Source organism: Nicotiana tabacum, chromosome 2 (assembly GCF_000715075.1).
Source record: "Nicotiana tabacum cultivar K326 chromosome 2, ASM71507v2, whole genome shotgun sequence".
In the NCBI taxonomy this organism is placed as follows: domain Eukaryota; kingdom Viridiplantae; phylum Streptophyta; class Magnoliopsida; order Solanales; family Solanaceae; genus Nicotiana; species Nicotiana tabacum.
The window spans coordinates 113,238,376-113,258,218 of record NC_134081.1 but is presented as its reverse complement, the minus strand read 5'-3'; positions in this window follow the sequence as shown (position 1 = coordinate 113,258,218).

Sequence of the window (19,843 nt, the reverse complement as noted above, 5' to 3'; positions counted from 1 at the left end):
CTAGGATCTTTTTCCTCAGTCCATCCACGTTAGGAACACATAGACGACCCTGGAGTCGCAGAACACCATTCGTACCAATAGTAACTTCCTTGGCACCACCTCGTAGTACGGTTTCACGAAGAACCATTAAGTGTGGGTCATCATACTGGCGAGCCTTGATCTGCTCAAATAGTGAAGATTGGGCCACAACACATGCAAGAACTCGGTTGGGCTCTGAAATATCCAGCCTCACAAGTCTGTTAGCAAGGACTGAATATTTGAGTCTAATGGACTTTCCTCTGCTAAAATGAAAGCCAAACTACCCATACTCTCCGCCTTTCTGCTCAAGGCATCTGCAACCACATTTGCTTTGCCCGGATGATACAAGATAGTAATATCATAATCTTTTAGTAACTCCAGCCATCTCCACTGCCTCAAATTCAGGTCCCTCTGCTTAAACAAATGCTGCAAACTGCGATGATCAGTGTAAACTTCAAAAGACACCCCATAAAGATAATGCCTCCAAATCTTAAGAGCGTGAACAATCGCAGCTAACTCCAAATCATGTAACGGATAATTCTTTTCGTGGGCCTTCAGCTGACGTGAAGCATATGAAATAACTTGCCCTTCCTACATCAATACACAACCCAAGCCGATGCGTGAAGCATCACAATACACTGTATACATCCCCGAACCGGAAGGCAACACTAACACTGGTGCTGTAGTCAATGCTATCTTGAGCTTCTGAAAGTTCACCTCACAATCATCGGACCATCGGAACGGAGCACCCTTCTGGGTTAATTTGGTCAAAGGTGCTGCAATAGATGAAAAACCTTCCACGAACCGACGATAATAACATGCCAAACCCAGAAAACTCCTGATCTCAGTTGCCGAAGTGGGACGATGCCAATTCTGAACTGCCTTAATCTTTTTGGGATCAACTTTAATACCCTCGCCTGATACAATATGTCCCAAAAATGCTAGAGGCTCAAGCCAGAACTCACATTTAGAGAACTTAGCATATAGTTTTTGTTACCGCAACGTCTGAAGCACTACTCTTATATGCTGCTCATGCTCCTCCTTACTGCGCGAGTAGATCAAGATGTCATCAATGAAGACGATGACAAACGAATCAATATATGGCCTGAATACCCTGTTCATCAAATCCATAAATGTTACCGGGGCGTTAGTTAAATCGAAGGACATCACCAGAAACTCATAATGACCATATCTAGTCCGAAAAGCAGTCTTCGAAACATCTGAATCCCTAATCTTCAACTGATGGTACCCCGGCCTCAAGTCGATCTTAGAGAACACCCTAGCACCCTGCAACTGGTCAAATAGATCATCAATACGTGGCAACGGGTACTTGTTCGTAATAGTAACTTTGTTCAATTGGCGATAATCAATACACATCCGCATTGTTCCATCCTTCTTTTTCACAAATAATACCGGTGCACCCCAAGGCGATACACTCGGTCTGACGAACCCTTTGGCTAGTAACTCTTCAAGTTGTTCTTGTAATTCTTTCGGAGCCATGCGATACGATGGGATAGATATAGGCTGGGTATCTGGAGCTAAGTCAATACATAAATCAATATCACGATCAGGTGGCATACCTGGAAGATCTGAAGGAAATATATTGGAGAACTCCCGAACTATAGGCACTGAATCAATAACCGGAGTCTCTACAGTAGCATCCCGAACATATGCTAGATAAGCCAAACAACCCTTCTTAACCATGTGTTGAGCCTTTATAAAAGAAATAACTCGATTAAATGAACTAACAGACGAACCCTTCCACTCCAGCTTAGGCAATGCTGGAATAGCCAAGGTAACAGTCTTGGCATGGCAATCTAGAATAGCATAATATGGAGATAACCAGTCCATGCCCAGAATAATTTCAAAATCGATCATCTCAAGCAATAGGAGATCTGCTCTAGTTTCATAACCATAGAATGTAATAATACAGGACCAGTAGATCCGGTTCACAACAACTGAATCACCCACAGGAGTGGACACATAAACATGAGTACTCAAGGACTCACAAGAAACACCCAGGAATGGAGAAAATAGAGATGACACATATGAATACGTAGATCCAGGATCTAATAATACCGAGGCATCTTTGCCGCAAACAGAAATAATACCTATAATCACGGCATCTGAGGCCTCTGCATCTGGTCTGGCCGAAAAAGCATAGAATCGAGCTGGAGCGCCAACTGGCTGACCTCCACCTGGCTGACCTCCACCTCTAGGATGACCCCTACCCACTTGTCTTCCACCTCTAGGTGGTCGGACGACTGGTGGAGCAGCTGGTCTGGTAATCATAGGCTGCTGACCCTGTTGCACTAGTTTACCCCGAAGCCTGGGGCAAAATCTCTATATGTGACTGGGATCCCCACACTCGTAACAACTCTGCAGTGCAATAAGCCCCTGACTAGAGATCTGGCCCTGGGGACCCGAATACCCACTGGAAGAACCCTGAATAGCTAGTGGGCGATAAGAACTCTCTGGTATAGCACTGAAATAAGGTCGTACTGGAGCACCCCGAGGAGGCGGTGGTGTTGGATATGGGGGCCTGCTGGACTGCCCTCTCACAAACTGACCTCTTCCCCCAGACGGAGCACCTCTGAACTCTCCAGAATACCTGAACCGCTTATCTCTCATACCCTGCTATCGGCTCCGCTGACGTACACCCTCAATCCTGCGGTATATCTCCACGACTAGCTCATAAGAAGTACCCATCTCAACCTCTCGAGCCATAGTGGCCTGATTGCTAGTATGTAAAACCGCAACAAACCTCCGCACTCTCTCCGCCTCAGTAGGGAGTATCATAAGTGCATGGAGAGATAACTCAGAGAACCTCGCCTCATAATCGGTCACTGACATCTGACCCTACTAGAGCTGCTCAAACTGAAACCACAACTCTTCCCTCTGGGAGGGTGGAATATTCCTATCCAGGAAAATAAGGGTGAACCTGTCCCAAGTCATGGGAGGAGAATCTGTTGGCCTGCCAAGAACATAAGACTGCCACCATCTACGGGCTCCGCCCTCTAGCTGAAAAGTAGAAAAGTCTACCCCATGAGACTCCAATATCCTCATGTTGTACAGTCTATCCTTGCACCGATCAATGAAATCCTGGGGATCCTCATGTCGCTTACCCCCAAAGACAGGAGGATGTAGTCTAGTCCATCTGTCCAATAGTTTCTGAGGATCAGCGGCTACAGCTGGCCTGGGCTCAGGTGTAGCTGCTGCCATTGGCTGGGCTCCACCCACGGGTAGTGCACCCTGGGTCTTGATATACAGCAGCTGACTGTCCATGAGCCTGCGCGTAAGGGTCTATGCTCCCCCGCCCGCCTGAGATGTGGCTAGGTCTGCCGGAAATAAACCGGCCTACGTCATATTGTCCATGAACCGCAACATACGACCCATGACATCCTGAAATCCTGATGCATATGTGAAATCCACGGGAGCTGGCTCTGCCACAGGCACCTTACCATGTTCCTCAATAATGGGATTCTCTACTGGACCCACTGGCGGCATAACTGGAACATTCGTGGGACGTCCTTGCCCTCTACCACGGGCGGGAGCCCTCCCTCGGCCTTTGCCTCGGCCTCTAGCAACTGGGGGAGTAGCTCTTCCCTGGTCTGGAACCTCATTAGAGCGCGTTCTCACCATCTGTGAGAGAATAAGAGAAAGATATTTAGTATTACATTAATTGCACAATGGAATATGAAGAAAGGTAGTTTCCTAACACCCTATAGACTCTTGAAGATAAGTAGAGACGTCTCCGTACCGATCCGCAAGACTCTATTAAGTCTGCTTATAACTTGTGAGACCTACGTGAACCTGGCTCTGATACCGTATTTTCACGACCCAATTTCACCTATAGGTCATGATGACGCCCAACACTACAGCTAGGAAAGCCAACTGATAAATTAAACGTATATTGATTAAACTTTTAATCCAAGAAAATAATAAAATACCAAATTCTACCAATGTGTGTGCCAAGACCTGGTGTCACAAGTGTATGAGCATCTAGTAGATTATACAAAACCTCAAATACTGTCTGAAATAAAAATAGACAGAATGAAAAAAAATACAAGGAGAGACACTGGTAGCTGCAGAACGGCTCAGTCAGGTAGCTCACCACTATGCCCCTAGATAACGTGGGTGTAAGACGGTAGGTCCCCCACTAGTACTTGCCTCGGGTCCTGCACAAAAAGTACAGCAAGTGTAGTATGAGTACGTAACAACGTGTACCCAGTAGGTATCAAGCCTAATCTCAAAGTGGTAGAGACGAGATGGCCGACTTTGACACTCACTACGGGTCATTAATAATAATTGAAGTAAAACTAGAATATATAATTCAGCATTATTCACAGAATATAACAATAATTTATTTAACCAACAGAAATAATTGAATTCCTTCAATTCCAATAAATTTCCGGTTTATTAATTAATCTCATTTACAGGAATAACAATAATTCCTTAGCTAACAGGGATAATAATCCTTAAATTCCAAAGATTTCCAAATTTATCAATTAGCTTCACAGTCTATAATAAACTATCAAAGTATTGTATAATTATTATTATTAAGCACGATTTCTGCCGAGGTCGTTCGACCCGATCCAGAATATTGTGTACACTGCCGAGGGACGTGCGGCACGATCCATAGATACATCTATCCTGTCGAGGCGTTCGGCCCGATCCACAAGAAAGGAGGACATTTTCTTATGTACCTCCGGAATAAGATTATTTATTGTAAAATATATTCGAGAGGATAATAATTTATTTCAACAATTAATTAATCTAAACAAAAATTAAGCATATGAAAATTTCATATTTTTCTACCTTTCATAACAATTCACAATATATACATCAAATATTTTAATTAATAAAGAATACAATTTATACAATTAATTCATGCTTTGAGTCCTAAACTACTCGGACTTTAGCATTAATAGTAGCTACGCTCGGACTCTCGTCACCTCGTGCGTACGTAGCCCCCGCAATTAGCAACAATTATTTAATTTAATCACCTATGGGGTAAATTCCCCCCTCACAAGATTAGACAAGAGACTTACCTCAATTTGCTCCAATTTAATCCACTAGAAGGCCCTTTCCTCGATTATCCAACTTTGATTGGCTCGAATCTAACCATAAATAATTCGATACAATCACTAAAATTTATAGGAATCAATTCTATAAGAAATACTACATTTTTAATAAAAATCCCGAAATTAATTAAAATTCATCCGTGGGCCCACATCTCGGAATCCGACGAAAGTTATAAAATCCGACAACCCTTTCAATTATGAGTCCAACCATTCTAGTTTCACTCAAATCCGACTCCGCATCAATACCGAAACCTCAAAAATTCGTTTCTATGAGATTTCTAAAATTTTCCAAATTTCAATCTCAAAACACTAATTAAATGGTGAAAACAATGATATATTTGTGTATATAGACCAAATCTGAGTTGGAATCACTTATCCCAAATGTCTTTCCTTGAAAATCTGTCAAAAGTCGCCGCTGCTCAAGCTCAAGTTTGTCAAAAATGGCAAATGGGTCGAATGCCTCTATTTTTATAACTTACAGATCTGTCTAGTCCGATCAGGGAGCTCGATCAGGGGAGCTCGATCATGGGAGTTCGATCTCGGGAGCTCGATCTTGGGAGCTCGATTATGGGAGCTCGATCATGGGAGCTCGATCTTTGGAGCTCGATTTTGGGCCTCGATCTTGGGCTCAATATTGGCCTCGATCTTGGGCTCAATATTGGGCTCGATTGCAGCAGTTGTTTAAGTCCAATTTTTGATCCGTTAACCATCCGAAACTCATCTGAGGCTCTCGGGACCACAACCAAATATACCAACAAGTCCTAAAGCATCATACGAACTTAGTCGAACCTCTAAATCACATCAAAAAATGCTAAAACCACGAATCATACCCCAATTCAAGCTTAATGAAACTAAAAATTTTCAACTTCTACATTCGATGCAGGAACCTATCAAATCAAGTCCGATTGACCTCAATTTTTGCACACAAGTCATAAATGACATAACGGAGCTGTGAAAATTTTCAGAACTGGATTCCGACCCCAATATCAAAAAGTCAACTCCCAGGTCAAACTTCCAAACTTTAAATTCCTATTTTAGCCATTTCAAGCCTAATTTCACCGCGGACTTCCAAATAAAATTCCGATCACGCTCCTAAGTCTAAAATCAACATACGGAGCTGTTGGAATCATCAAAATTCTATTCCGGGGTCGTTTGTACATAATTCGATATTTGGTCACTATTTAAACTTAAACTTTTAATTTTTATCAAACATAACTCGATATCTCGGGCTAGGGACCTCGAAATTTGATTTCGGGCATATGCACAAGTCCCAAATCACGATACGGACCTACGGAAACTGTCAAAATACTGATCTGAGTTCGTTTGCTCAAAATGTTGACCAAAGTCAACTCTGTTGAGTTTTAAAGCTCCAATTCACATTTTAATCCATTTTTCACATAAACACTTTCCATAAAATTTTACGCACTATGCACGCAAGTCGAGGAATGATAAATAGTTCTTTTTGAGGTCTTAGAACACCAAATTAAATATTAAATTTAAAAATAACATTTTGGGTCATCACAAATATACTCTCCTTCTGGAGGTACATAAGAAAATGTCCTCCTTTCTTGTGGAGCGGGCCGAACGCCTCGGCAGGATAGATGCATTTATGGATCGCGCCGCACATTCCTCGGCAGTGTACACGACACTCTGGATCAGGTCGTACGTCCTCGGTAGAAATCGTGCTTAATAATAATAATTACACGATACTTTAATAGTTATTTCAAGCTTGCGAAGCTAATTGATAAATTGGAGAATCCTTGAAATTTAATGAATTATTATTCCTGCTTGTTAAGGAATTAATTGTTATTCCTGTAAATGAGATTAATTGATAAATTGGAAATTATTTGAATTTAAGAAATTTAATTAATATATTGTGAACTGTTGCATTTGAAGGAATATGATTATTTCCGCTGGTTAAATAAATTATTGTAAATTCTGTGAATCTTGCTGATTTAGATATTTTAGTTGTATTTCAGTTATTATTATTGACCCATAGTGAGTGTCAAAGTCGGTCATCTCGTCTCTACCACTTCGAGATTAGGCTTGATACTTACTGGGTACACGTTGTTTACGTACTCCTACTACACTTGCTGCATTTTTTGTGCAGGACCTGAAGCAAGTACTAGTGGGGGACCTATCATCTTACACCCACGTTATTCAGAGGAATAGTGGTGAGCTGCCTTTCTGAGCCGTTCTGCAGCTACTAGTGTCTCTCCTTGTATTTTTCATTCTGTCTATTTGTATTTTCAGACAGTATTTAAGGTTTTGTATAATCTACTAGATGCTCATACACTTGTGACACAAGGTCTTGACACACACATTGGTAGAATTTGATGTTTGATTATTTTCTTGGTTTTAAATTTTGTCAATATATACTTAATTTATTAAGTTGGATTACCTAGCTATAGTATTGGGCGCTATCACGACCAATAGGTGATATTGGGTCATGACAACATGGTATCGGAGCACTAGATTCACGTAGGTCTCACAAGTTATGAGCAGGCCTAATAGAGTCTTGTGGATCGGTATAGAGACGTCTGTACTTATCTTTGAGAGGCTATAGGGTGTTAGAAAATTACCTTTCTTCATATTCCATCGTGCAATTGATGTTGTTCTAAATATCCTTCTCTTATTCTCTCTCAAATGGTGAGAACGCGCTCGAATGAGGTTCCAGGCCAGGGAAGAGCTAACTCCCCCAGTTGCTAGAGGACGAGGCAGAGGCCGGGGGAGGGCTCCAGCCCGTGGTAGAGGACAAGGATGTCCTAGGACTGTTCTAGCTATGCCACCAGTGGGTCCAGCAGAGAACCCCATTGTTGAGGAACAGGATGAGGTGCCTGTGGCAGAGCCAGCTCTGGTGGATTTCACATCTGCACCGGGATTTCAGGATGTCATGGGTCGTATGCTGCGGTTCATAGACAATATGACTCAGGCTGGTTTAGTTCCCGGCAGACCCAGCCACATCTCAGGCAAGCGGAGGAGCACAGACCCATACTGCACAGGCTCATGGACAGATTGCTGCTTTATATCAGCCCCAGGGTGCACTACCCATGGGTGGATCCCAGCGAGAGGCAGCAGCTACACCTGAGCCCAGGCCAGCTGTAGCCGCCGATCCTCAGAAACTATTGGACCGATGGACTAGACTACATCCTCTTGTCTTTGGGGGTGAGCGACATAAAGATCCACATGACTTCATTGATCGTTGCAGGGACAGACTGCACAATATGAGGATATTAGAGTCTCATGGGGTAGACTTTGCTACTTTTTAGCTAGAGGGCAGAGCCCGTAGATGGTGGCAGTCTTATGTTCTTGGAAGACCAACAGATTCTCCTCCAATGACTTGGGACAGGTTCACCCGTATCGTCCTGGACAGGTATATTCCACCCTCCTAGAGGAAAGAGTTGCGGTTTCAGTTTGAGCAGCTCCGGCAGGGTCAGATATCAGTAACTGATTATGAGGTGAGGTTTTCTGAATTATCTCGCCATGCACTTATGGTACTCTCTACTGAGGCGGAGAGAGTGCGGAGGTTTGTAGCCGGTTTATATACTGGCATTCAGGCCACTATGGATAGAGAGGTTGAGATGGGTACTTCTTTTGAGCTAGTTGTGGAGATAGCCCGGAGGATTGAGGGTGTGCGTCAGTGGATCCGAGAGCATATTATAAGAGATAAGCGGTTCAGGTACTCTGGAGAGTTCAGAGGTGCTCCACCTGGGGGAAGAGGTCAGTTCGTGAAGGGGCAGTCCAGTAGACCCCCATTTCTAGTACCACCACCTCCTCGGGGTACTCCAGTGCGACCTTATCTCAGTGTTGTACCAGAGAGTTCTTACCGACCACCAGCTATTCAGGGTCCTCCCAGTGGGTAATTAGGTCCCCAGGGCCAGACTCTTAGTCAGTAGCCCATCGCACCGAAGAGTTGTTATGAGTGAGGTGATCCTAGTCACATGCGGAGGTTTTGCCCCAAGGTTCGAGGTAGACCAGTACAACAGGGTCAATAGCCTATGCTTACCGGACCAGTTTCTCCACTAGTAGTATGACCACCAAGAGGTGGAGGATAGGTGGGTAGGGGCCGTCCTAGAGGTGGAGGTCAGCCAGGCGGAGGCCAGCCAGTTGGCGCTCCAGCTCGGTTCTATGCTTTTCCGGCTAGACCAGATGTAGAGGCATATAATGGTGTGATTACAAGTATTATTTCTGTTTGTGGAAAAGATGCCTCAGTATTATTTGATCCAGGATCCACGTATTCATATGTGTCATCTCTATTTGCTCCATTCCTGGGTGTCTCTCATGAGTCCTTGAGTACTCATGTTTATGTGTCCACTCCTGTGGGTGATTCAGTTATTGTGAACCGGATCTACCGGTCCTGTATTATTACATTCTGTGGTTATGAAACTAGAGCAGATCTCCTATTGCTTGAGATGACCGATTTTGAAATTATTCTGGGCATGGACTAGTTATCTCCATATTATGCTATTCTAGATTGCCATGCCAAGACAGTTACCTTGGCTATTCCAGCATTGCCTAAGCTGGAGTGGAAGGGTTCGTCTGTTAGTTCATTTAATCGAGTTATTTCTTTTATAATGGCTCAACACATGGTTGAGAAGGGTTGTTTGGCTTATCTAGCATATGTTCGGGATACTACTGTAGAGACTCCGGTTATTGATTCAGTGCCTGTAGTTCGGGAGTTCTCCAATGTATTTCCTTCAGATCTTCCAGGTATGCTACCTGATCATGATATTGATTTATGTATTGACTTAGCTCCAGATACCCAGCCTATATCTATCCCACCGTATCGCATGGCTCCAAAAGATTTGAAAGAACAACTTGAAGAGTTACTAGCCAAATGGTTCGTCAGACCGAGTGTATCGCCTTGGGGTGCACCAGTATTATTTGTGAAGAAGAAAGATAGCACAATGCGAATGTGTATTGACTATTGCCAATTGAACAAAGTTACTATTAAGAACAAGTACCTGTTGCCGCGTATTGATGATCTATTTGACCAGTTGCAGGTTGCTAGGGTGTTCTCTAAGATCGACTTGAGGTCGGGGTATCATCAGTTGAAGATTCGAGATTCGGATGTTCCGAAAACTGCTTTCCGTACTAGATATGGTCATTATGAGTTTCTGGTAATGTCTTTCGGTTTAACTAATGATCCGACATCATTTATGGATCTGATGAACAGGGTATTCAGGCCATATATTGATTCATTTGTCATTATCTTCATTGATGACATTTTGATCTACTCGTGCAGTAAGGAGGAACATGAGCAACATATGAGAGTAGTGCTTCAGACATTGCGGGAACAAAAGCTATATGCTAAGTTCTCTAAATGTGAGTTTTGGCCAGAGTTTGTAGCATTTTTGGGACATATTGTATCGGGCGAAGGTATTAAAGTTGATCCCAAAATGATTGAGGCAGTTCAGAATTGGCATCGTCCCACTTCGATGACTAAGATAAGGAGTTTTCTGGGTTTAGCAGGTTATTATCGTCGGTTCGTGGAAGGCTTTTCATCTATTGTAGCACCTTTGACCAAATTAACCCAGAAGGATGTCCAATTCCAATGGTCCGATGATTGTGAGTCAAGCTTTCATAAGCTCAAGACAGCATTGATTACAACACCAGTGTTAGTGTTACCTTCGGATTCGGGAATGTATACAATGTATTGCGACGCTTCACGCGTTGGTTTGGGTTGTGTATTAATGCAGGAAGGGCGATTTATTGCATATGCTTCACGACAGTTGAAGCCCCACGAGCAGAATTATCCGGTACATGATTTGGAGTTAGCTGCGATCGTTCACGCCCTTAAGATTTGGAGGCATTATCTTTATGGGGTATCTTGTGAAGTTTATACTGATCATCGTAGTTTGCAGCATTTGTTCAAGCAGAGGGACCTAAATTTGAGGCAGCGTAGATGGCTGGAATTACTAAAAGATTATGATATTACTATCCTATATCATCCAGGTAAAGCAAATATAGTTGCAGATTCCTTGAGTAGAAAGACGGAGAGTATGGGTAGTTTGGCTTTCATTTCAGCAGAAGAGAGGCCATTAGCTTTGGATATCCAGTACTTGGCCAACAGACTTGTGCGGCTAGATATTTCAGAGCCCAGCCGAGTTCTTGCATCTGTCGTAGCTTAGTCTTCACTATTTGAGAAGATCAAGGCTCGCCAGTATGATTACCCACACTTAATGGTTCTTCGAGAAAGGATACTACGAGGTGGTGCCAAGGAAGTTACTATTGGTGCGGATGGTGTTCTATGACTCCAGGATCGTCTGTGTGTTCCTAATGTGGATGAACTGAGGAAAAAGATCCTGGAGGAGGCACACAGTTCTCGGTATTCTCTTCATCCAAGTGCTACGAAGATGTATCGTAACTTGAGGCAGCATTATTGGTGGCGACGAATGAAAAAGGATATAGTTGAGTATGTAGCTAGGTGTCTAAATTGCCAGCAAGTTAAATATAAGCACCAGAGGCCAGGTGGCCTACTTCAGCAGATGACCATACCAAAGTGGAAATAGGAACGAATTACTATGGACTTTGTAGTTGGGTTACCGCGGACCTTGAGGAAGTTTGATGCAGTTTAGGTGATTGTTGACAGGTTGACCAAGTTAGCACATTGTATTCCTATTGTGACTACGTATACTTCATAGAGGTTGGCCCAGATTTATATTCAAGAGATAGTTTGGTTTCATGGTGTGCCAATTTCTATCATATCAGATAGAGGCCCTCAGTTTACTTCACATTTTTGGAGAGCAGTACAGAGTGAATTAGGGACCCGTGTAGAGCTCAACATAGCCTTTCATCTGCAGACCGACGGGCAGTTAGAGCGGACAGTTCAGATTTTTGAGGATATGCTCAGGGCATGTGTGATTGACTTTGGAGGTCAGTGGGATCGTTTCCTGCCTTTGGCCGAGTTTGCTTATAATAACAGTTACCAATCCAGCATCGAAATGGCTCTATTTGAGGCTTTATATGGCCGTCGATGCCGTTCACCTATCGGATGGTTTGGGCCCGGTGAGGCTAAGTTATATGGTACTGATTTGGTAAAGGATGCCTTGGAAAAGGTAAAGTTGATTTAGGAGCGACTTCATACAGCACAGTCCAGACAGAAGAGTTACGCGGATCAGAAAGCGCGTGATTTATCATTTATGGTAGGTGAAAAAGTTCTCTTGAAGGTTTCGCCGATAAAGGGAATTATGATATACGGGAAGAAGGGCAAGTTGAGCCCAAGGTTTATACGCCCATTTGAGGTGTTGAGACGAGTTGGGGAGGTTGCTTATGATCTTGCATTGCCTCCCAGTCTATCAGGCGTTCATCCGTTTTCCATGTATCTATGCTTCGGAAGTATCATGCTGACCTATCACATGTGTTGGACTTCAGCACAGTTCAGCTAGATAAGAGTTTGGGTTATGAAGAAGAGCCATTTGCCATTGTTGATAATCAAGTTAGCCAGTTGAGGTCCAAGAGAATTTCTGCAGTAAAGGTCCAGTGGAGGGGCTAACCAATCGAGGAAGTGACTTGGGAGGGCGAGGAGGACATGCGAAGCAAATATCCACACTTATTTAGCACTCCACATATTTTTCTAAACCCGTTCGAGGATGAACGTTTGTTTAAGAGGTGGAGAATGTAATGACCCAACTGGTCATTTTAACTTTTAGAAACCCGTTCTCTAAAATAAAACTCCCTGAACATGCTTTTATTAATTTATGACTCGCGGGGATGGTTGGTTCGAGATTTGGAAGTGTGTGGGTTGAAATCAGAACACTTGGTTCCTTAAGTTAGCTTTAAATGGACAAGTTTGACTTCGGTCAACATTTTGAGAAAACGACCCCGGAATCGGGATTTGACGGTTCCAATAGGTTCGTATGATGATTTTGTACTTGGGCGTATGTCCGAATCGGGTTTTGGATAACCTGGGACACTTAATAGTAAAAATCAACTATTTGAAGGTTTAAAAATCTTTAAATTTGGTTTAAGCATATTTTGGCGCATTGGATGTAAATTGAAGAACTTGAAATTTGGTTTAGGGTATGATTTTTAGATTTGATGTTGTTTTACGCGTTCCGAGAGTTCGAGCGAGTCTGTTTTATGATTTCAAACCCGTTGGTATGTTCGGGCGGGCCCCGGGGACCCCGAGTGTTAACCGGACAAGGCTCGGATCAATTTTGGAATTTTGAAGAAGAGTTAAAGCCTTCTGCTTTTGGTACGTTCGCACCTGCGCTTGGACAGCCGCAGGTGCGACTCTCGCAGATGCGAGGTTTATGCGCAGAAGCGAAAAAGGGAAGGGGAGGTCTGCTATCGCAGGTGCGGAATCTCGGGCGCACCTGCGAACGCGCAGGTGCGAGCATTTTTCGCAGATGCGAGGCTTGGCAGGTGAGGGAAAACTCGCACTTGCGAGGCTTTTCCACAGGTGCGGTACCTCTTCCGCAAGTGCGAAAATCACTGTTGGGCAGAATGGTTAAAAGTCAGGGCTCAGACATTTTGAGCCCATTTTTCCTCCATTTCCGGGTGATTTCAGAGCTTTTGAGAAGGGGGTTTCAACTAGCAATTGAAAAGTAAGTTAATTCCACACCCCTTGAATTAAATACATAGATTATAGGTAGATTATAACTAATAAATTTTAGAAATCAAAGATTTAGATGAAAAACCTAGATTTTTATAAAAGTGAGATTTTAACCACGAAAATAGTTATGGAATTGGGTAGAAATTATATATTTAAGTTCTTGAGATTATGGGTAACGTTTTCATCCGAAAATTTCCAGAATCCAAGCACGTGGGCCCGGGGTGAATTTTAGGAATTTTACCATTTTGGATAAGATAATTTATTCAATAGATAAATTTCGAATCATTTAGCATATATTAATTATTGTGTATAATATTTGGATAGTTTCGGATCTTTCGGCATCGAATCAAGAATTCAACGCGACATGGTAATCGGAAAGTAGACTTTGAGACAAGGTAAGTCTCTTGTCTAATCTTGTGAGGGGGATATTATCCCGTAGGGATTAAATTAAATAATTATTGCTAATTGCGGTGGCTACGTACGCACGAGGTGACGAGAGTCCGTGCGTAGCTACTATTATGCTAAAGTCCGGGTAGTTTAGGACTCAAAGCATGAATTACTTGTGTAAATTCTATTTCTTATTTAATTGATATTAATTGATATGTATGAATATATTGTGAATTGTTAGATAAAGATATTAAAGGATGAAAGTCTCATATACTTGATTTTCTGTTTAAATTAATTAACTGTTAAAAGAAATTGTCCTTCCTCCCGAATTTATCTTATAATAAATATACTCTCCTTCTGGAGGTACATAAGAAAATATCCTCCTTTCTTGTGGAGCGGGCCGAACGCCTCGGCAGGATAGATGCATTTATGGATCGCGCCGCACGTCCCTCGGCAGTGTACACGACACTCTGGATCAGGTCGTACGTCCTCGGTAGAAATCGTGCTTAATAATAATAATTACACGATACTTTAATAGTTATTTCAAGCTTGCGAAGCTAATTGATAAATTGGAGAATCCTTGAAATTTAATGAATTATTATTCCTGCTTGTTAAGGAATTAATTGTTATTCCTGTAAATGAGATTAATTGATAAATTGGAAATTATTTGAATTTAAGAAATTTAATTAATATATTGTGAACTGTTGCATTTGAAGGAATATGATTATTTCCGCTGGTTAAATAAATTATTGTAAATTCTGTGAATCTTGCTGATTTAGATATTTTAGTTGTATTTCAGTTATTATTATTGACCCATAGTGAGTGTCAAAGTCGGTCATCTCGTCTCTACCACTTCGAGATTAGGCTTGATACTTACTGGGTACACGTTGTTTACGTACTCATACTACACTTGCTGCACTTTTTGTGCAGGACCTGAGGCAAGTACTAGTGGGGGACCTATCATCTTACACCCACGTTATTCAGGGGAATAGTGGTGAGCTGCCTTTCTGAGCCGTTCTGCAGCTACTAGTGTCTCTCCTTGTATTTTTCATTCTGTCTATTTGTATTTCAGACAGTATTTAAGGTTTTGTATAATCTACTAGATGCTCATACACTTGTGACACAAGGTCTTGACACACACATTGGTAGAATTTGATGTTTGATTATTTTCTTGGTTTTAAATTTTGTCAATATATACTTAATTTATTAAGTTGGATTACCTAGCTATAGTATTGGGCGCTATCACGACCAATATGTGATATTGGGTCGTGATAGTTGGAACCAATGAAATTTGGATATTTATTTCCATTGGGATTTTTTTGAAGATGGACAATAACACGAGATTTCTTTTATAACAAAAACATTGTATTATTATTCTAATATTTAAAGAAAAAATTAACCTATATAGCACCTCACCCAACCACTTAAACTAAAAATAATCAATAATTTTGTAGTATGTATACTCCATGGATGGAATATGTATAACTATGTGCAATTATTACATAAATAATATATACCAGCCAAAAAAATAAATAATTAATAAAATCAACAATTTCTGTAAAACCCCAACATAGTATGATTGGGCTCGTTTGCAAATATCACTTATTGCAGGAGCCGCGAAGGAGGAATTGCGGATCAGAACTCACAATAGCAAATGGATCAGAGTAAGGCAAGACAACAGTAATGTACTAAATTAATTACTCATTTATATTACTTTTGAAATCATAATTTCCATTAATTAAGTAGTATGAAATAGAATTTACAGGGTGAAACAATGTTAATTACGTGAACTACCATACTAAACATCCAGTAGGAACCCCCAAAACTCGATGTCACAAGTGCATGAGCATCAACTAGGGAATATGATAAAATACAACCTCTGTCTGGAATACAAATTAGACAAGAGAATTTAAATAACTTTGATGAAGACTCAGTATGTTGCGGATTCGTTACATAGAATGCAGCTCACCGTAAGTCCCCGCAATAGCCGCGCCTCTGCGCCCAGAAGACCACTAGACTTATATGTACCTGCACAAAATGCGCAGCAAGTGTAGTATGAGTACGTAAATCAACGCGTACCTAGTAAGTATCAAGTCTAATCTCGAGGAAGTAGTGACGAGAGGCCGAAATCGATACTTACTAAATGTAAAATAAAGTAATATAATAAAAGCATAAGTAGATGTGAAGTGCACAACAATAGTGGGGAAAATTTGTAAGGTTTAAAATCTTCCAATTATTTCTTTTAAAGCATAAGTTTCTCTATTCTTGTATTCTACATTAATATCTTAGAAAAATGCCAAGTGTCAATACCAATTAAGTAAGAAATACTATAAAATGCTGGGCTTCAATGGAAGGTTTATCTTGTGAATATTCGAACTAGTAGCATTAACGCACAATTCTGCCAAGGTCGTTCAGCCCGATCCGGAATAACGTGTACACTGCCGAGGGACGTTCGGCACGATCCATAGATGCATCTATACTGCCGAGGATTTTGACCCACTCCACAAGAAAGGATGACATTTTATGAACCTCCGGAATGAGAAGCTATCACAAGGCTAACACATAAGGATGTACAATTTCTATTAACGGTCGAGTAATTTGCCCAAAAATTCAAGTATGTAAAATTTTGGTCTTTTACTATTTCCGCTAACAATTTCCAATATGATTCAAGTGCTTCAATTAATAAAGGATGCAAACATTACAAGCAGTTCATGATTTGGGTCCTAAACTACCCGGACATAGCATAATTAGTAGCTACGCACGGACTCTCGTCACCTCGTGCGTACGTAGTCCCTATAATTAGCAATAAATATTAATTTAAATCACCTATGGGATAAATTCCATCTTACAAGCTTAGACAAGAGACTTACCTCGTTCCGAAGTTCCATAGCCAGCTCCAACGCCACTCTAACACCACAAACTGATGCTTGTCGATCCAAAACTATGCAAACAATGTGCAAATCAATCAATATGTGTTCTAATACCCATAACTCATCAATTCAAACAATTTCCAACTCTACTCGAAAAGTCGATAAAATTCACCCTCGGGCTTACGTGCCCGGATTCCGAAAATATTCGAAGATAAACTTTACCCCCAAGATTATGAACTCAAATATATGATTTATTTCGAGTTTCATGTCCAATATCGTGGTAAAAATCCAAAATTATCAATTTCTAGGTTTCCTTCAAAATCTCACAATTTCTACCAATTTTCATGCTTGAATCCATATAAAAACTATGTATTTAACTCACAATGTGAAGAAATCACTTACCCCATTATAGTTGATGAAGATGGCACTCCAAAAGTGCACCAAAACCGGCTCCCATGGACGAAATGAGATAAAATGGGCCAAACCCCCATTTTAAAGAACACTCACCACCCAGCCTAATTTTCGCTTATGTGGTGAGAAGGCCGCTTCTGCGATAGCCCCTTCTGCGGCTCCAAGTCTCGCACCTGCGAGAAACCAAGCCAAGGTCGTTGGCCGCTTCTGCAGCCCTCCTGCGCATCTGCGCCCACGCTTCTGCGTTGCCAACTCTGCAGGTACGGTCTCGCTTCTGCGGCGAGATAGCCGCATCTGCGGTCTCAGCATTGCCCCACGAAATCTGCATATGCGTCCCCCTTGGCCGCTACTTTGGCTCTGCACCTGAGGCCAAAACCCCGCATGTGCGGTTACACCAGAAGACAGATGCTTCAACCCTTTTTCCAAGTCCAAACTCGATCCGTTGACCACCCGGGATCCACCGGAGGCCCTCGGGACCTTAACCAAATATACCAACATGTCCCAAAATACCACACGAACTTAGTCATACCTTCAAATCACATCAAATAACATTAAAATCATGAATTGCACCCCAATTCAAGGTTTATGAACTTTAGAACTTCAAACTTCTACATTCTACACCGAAACCTATCAAATCAAATCCGATTGACCTCAAATTTTGCACACAAGTCATAATTGACATTACAGACCTAATCCCACTTCCGGAACCGGAATCCGACCCCGATATCAAAAAGTCCATTCCCGGACAAACTTTCCAAAAATCATCAAATTTCCCACTTTCACCAAATGATGCTGAAACGAACTACAGACTTCCAAATCAACATCCGGGCATGCTCCTAAGACCAAGATCACCATACAGAACTATTCCCATGCTCGGAATCTCAAACGGACACCGATAACATCTAAATCTATTGCGAACCAAACTTAGGAAATTCTTAAACCTTCAAAATGACAACCTTCATTAATAAGCGTCGAGTTATTCCCGAGCTACCCGACACTCGACCCGGACATACGCCTAAGTCCAAAATCATCATACAAACCTATTGGAACCTTCAAATCCTGATTCCGAGGTCATTTATTAAAAATTCAAAACTTAGTCAATTTTTCCAACTTAAATCCTCCGAATTTAGAATTTTCTTTCTAGATTTACTCCGAACCTCCCTAAATTCGATTCCAACCACTCGTACAAGTCATAATACCTGATGAGAAACTACTCAAGGCCTTAAACCGCCGAACGACACGCTAGGGCTCAAAACGACCGGTCAGGTCGTTACATTCTCCCCCACTTAAACATGCGTTCGTCCTCGAACGTGCTAAGAGTTTCTCAAGAGCTGTCCAAAATTACTGTTTAACACCTTGTGCACCTACCCGTGCCATCAGAATTCCAGTTTGGCACCTCAGCTCGAGCCGGACTGAAGGTCCTCCCTTTTATTCAATTTATAAACCTTAGAACCAAATTCCAATCTCCGAATTTCTTTACAATACCTAATTCTAACATACCAACAATGTATCAATCACTACACACTGTACTAAAACATGATTGTGCACCTGTGTTGAAATCACACCATGCACCACATAAGTCGGTTGCCCATAGTAACATCCAAACAATAGCGATAATTTTACGGAGTTGATGCCCATAATGCACCTCATAACACATATAAGTCCTGTTCGGTCCTCACGATACAGCCACGACGAAAGAGACATGTAAAACTCATAACCTCCTACCGAATCAATGATTCATGGAGTCTCTTCTCCTGACAAGGACCATTACCTCATTCTGAACCGAATAACTATATTTTCTTTTTAATATACCTTATATAAAACCGATCACACTAACTTCAAGTCTAATAATCTCGTCTCACCCAGTACAAACTGCTCTGGCAACAAGCCACTTCAGACGCTACCAAAAGTCTCATATGATGCCCACAATGCGCCAACAATCTACGAACTCGAATATAACTCATAAGGAAGAACGATCTCTGACAGGGAATTACCCAGCCCGTTCAACGAATAAAACAGCCGAATAGGTACTATGCACTTACCTTATGGATGAGAACAAAGCACACAAGATGAGCGTAAGGAACCATGCTCAACATCTCACTGTTGTGGCGTGCAACTCGCCGCATCATGACACTATTGCGGCGTGCAACCCGATCCAAACATTATACACATGTGGCGACGCGCCACCCGATCAACACATAACAATCAAGAAGAAAAACACACATCAAGCCATAACGCTTATACTTACAAAAAACCCGAATATTGATCACAAGCATGCCAAGTGCAAAAATACAACTCTGGGAGACGGATAGCGCAATACGCCACAAACCCAAGCACAACTAAGGCGCGATAATGACCTGCATCTCGAGAGCTATCCTTCTTATATAACACCACAAGCTACACGGGACCTCAACACATGGGCGAATAATCAAGCCATCTCAATCCGTAACAACTCCCACAGTTCGCAACCAAATGAATAGAGTGCCTTCCAGGCACAAACTCTCACATCAACGATA